We start from the raw sequence: 3,018 nt of genomic DNA, 5'->3' as shown, positions 1-3,018 counted from the left end.
AAGGTAGGAAAGGTAGGAGAGAAAGGTGGAGGTAACGTAGGAAAGGTAGGAGCGAGAGGTAGAGAGGGAGGGAGGGAGAGAGAATTGAAATATGGAAGAGAGAAATGCAGGAAATGTAACGCATAGGAAAGGAAGAAGGGAGGAAGGGAGAGAAAGTAGGGAGATAGGAGAGACGGGAGAGGTGGAGGAAAGGTAGGAAAGGTAGGAGCGAGAGGTAGAGAGGGAGGGAGGGAGAGAGGGAGGGAAAGGAAAAGAGAGAAGATAAGAGAGAGGGAGAGAGAAATGCAGGAAGGGAAGGGCATAGGAAAGGAAGAAGGGAGGAAGGGAGAGAAAGTAGGGGGATAGGAGAGGTGGAGGAAAGGTAGGAGAGAAAGGTGGAGGTAACGTTGTAAAGGTAGGAGCGAGAGGTAGAGAGGGAGGGAGGGAGAGAGAATTGAAATATGGAAGAGAGAAATGCAGGAAATGAAACGCATAGGAAAGGAAGAAGGGAGGAAGGGAGAGAAAGTAGGGAGATAGGAGAGGTGGAGGAAAGGTAGGAAAGGTAGGAGAGAAAGGTGGAGGTAACGTAGGAAAGGTAGGAGCGAGAGGTAGAGAGGGAGGGAGGGAGAGATCGAGGCGAGGTCTATCCAGCAGTCGCCCAAACGCACCAGCACAGGAAGCATCTACTCCCCTCCTCGGGCGCTCCCCTCACACACACGCCCGCACACGCTCTTTCTAGCTCTCCCACGCACGCACACGCCCACCCCCCACGCCCTGCCGCTCCCCACGCCCCCTCCAACCCTTCCCCCGTGGACTGAAGGCGCGGGGAGTCTTGGCAAAGCTCGGAAATGTGAAAAAACTTGAACTGTTTTGCGCTGACTTTGATTTCGAACTGTGGTGTGAAGGGGACATTTGAGCGTGTGTGTGTGAGTGTGTGTGTGTGCGTGTGTGTGTGTACGGCGAAGGGTATATCGTGTGTGCGTGTGGCGTGTGCGTTTTTGATGTCTTTGTGTGTGTGTGTGTGTACGGTTAGTGTTGCCGTGACTGTTTCTTGTGGCGTGAAGTGATCATTGGAGATAGAAAAAAAAGAAGAAAAAGAAGATAAAAAAAGACATAGACGAGAATAAAGAGGAGAAAGAGGAAGAAAGATAAAGAGAGACACTGACGATAAGAAAGAGGAGACATAGAAGAGAGAGAAAGAGAAACAGAGATAAAAAAAGAAAGAAGGATTGAGAAATTGTTACTAAAGAAGAAGAAAAAGAAGAAGAGGAAGAATTTTTGTTTTTACTGTTTTTGAAGTGAATTTATTATTATTGTTATTTTCTTTCTCTTCATCGTCGCTAATTTTTTTCTGCGTTTCTGAAAAGTTACTAAAAAAGGTAAGTTGTTGTTGTTGTTGTTTCCTTGATTTTCTTCCTTTTGTTTTTCCTCCTCCTCCTCCTCCTCCTCGTCCTCCTCCTCTTCATCATCATCTTCATATTATTGTTTTTATTATCATTATTATTTCTTCTTCTTCTTCTTCTTCTTCTTCTTCTTCTTCTTCTTCTTCTTCTTCTTCTTCTTCTTCTTCTTCTTCTTCTTCTTCTTCTTCTTCTTCTTCTTCTTCTTCTTCTTCTTCTTCTTCTTCTTCTTCTTCTTCTTCTTCTTCTTCTTCTTCTTCTTCTTCTTCTTCTTCTTCTTCTTCTTCTTCTTCTTCTTCTTCCTACAACTACTACTACTACTACTACCACCACCACCACCACCACTACTACTACTACTACTACTACTACTACTACTATTACTACTACTGTCACTATTGTTGTTGTTGTTGTTATTCTAGATATTAAAAGCAGGATCGGATTTTATAAGCGGGAGAAAAAATAATTGTTTTTGAGCCGAAGGGATTCCATTGTACCTCCATGATAAATTATGTGAGATTAATTCATTTATACACACACACACACACACACACACACACACACACACACACACACACACACACACACACACACCATACTACTGCTTCTACTTCTACGTATATTATTTATTTCCCTTCCCTTCCTTTCCTTTCCCTCCTCTTCTTATCCTCTCTCTTATCTTTTCCTTTCCCTGTTCTAATATTCGTTAGTTTCCTTCCTCTTTCAGTCCTCTCCCTTCCCTTCCCTTCCCTTCTCTTCCCTTCCCTTGCCTTCCTTTCCCTTCCCTTGTTTTCCCTTCCCTTTCCTTCCCTTTCCTTGTTTTCCCTTCCCTTCCCTTCCCTTCCCTTCCCTTCCCTTGTTTCCCTTCCCTTCCCTTCCCTTCCCTTCCCTTCCCTTGTTTTCCCTTCCCTTCCCTTGTTTTCCCTTGCCGTTCCTTCCCTTGCCTTCCCTTCCCTTGTTTTCCCTTGCCTTTCCTTCCCTTGCCTTCGTTTCCCTCTCTTCCACTTCCCTTCTGATCTCAACTCTAACCCATTCCTTCTCTTCCCTTCCCTTCTGTTCCCTTCATTTGCTTTCTATTCCATACCCTTTCCTCTTTTCCTTTTCCCCTCCCTTCCCTGCCTAATCCTTTACTTTCCTTCCATTCCATCCCTTCCCTTCCCTTCCCTTTCTGTTTCCTTTCCTTCCTTTCCCTTCCCTTCGGCCTGGGCGGGTCAGGACGGCGGTGAATGCATGAATAACATTAATTAATAGATAAACACACACACAGGAGGCGATATGCAGGGTCCACATGAATATTAAAACACTCTTAGAGAAGGATTGAAACCTCTTTAGAGTAGGATTCGAACCCCTTTATGTACGATTGGATCCTATATATTTTTTTGCTTGATTCTTTTATTTTTTTCCTTCTTTCTTTGGTTTTCTTTTTTCCTTCTCGTTATTTTTGTTTTTATTGATGTTCTATTCTTTTCTTTTTTTCTTTTTTTCTTTCCTCTTCCTTCGCTCTTTGTTTTTCTCTCTCTTTCCTTTTCTTTATTCCTTTTTATTCTTATTCTTTTTCGTTTTCATTTCCTCCTATTTTCCTTCCCTATTCCCCCTTTTCATTTCTTCTTTATCTTTTTTTCTTTGTTTTTCTTGTTTCTGA

General features: G+C 43.1%; 1 long non-coding RNA gene across 1 annotated transcript in view; it reads left to right on the top strand.

Annotated features, from left to right (window-relative positions):
• The first annotated feature begins 566 nt into the window (after window positions 1–566).
• LOC126996851 (uncharacterized) overlaps window positions 567–3,018 on the top strand; it is a 58,780-nt gene continuing 56,328 nt past the window's right edge. The window contains exon 1 of the long non-coding RNA XR_007751642.1: window positions 567–1,358. This is a non-coding gene — a long non-coding RNA (uncharacterized LOC126996851). The remainder of the gene's footprint in view (window positions 1,359–3,018) is intronic.

Source organism: Eriocheir sinensis, chromosome 11, assembly GCF_024679095.1.
Source record: "Eriocheir sinensis breed Jianghai 21 chromosome 11, ASM2467909v1, whole genome shotgun sequence".
In the NCBI taxonomy this organism is placed as follows: domain Eukaryota; kingdom Metazoa; phylum Arthropoda; class Malacostraca; order Decapoda; family Varunidae; genus Eriocheir; species Eriocheir sinensis.
The sequence above is the reverse complement of the archived record's forward strand: the minus strand, read 5'-3'. Positions and strand labels throughout refer to the sequence as shown.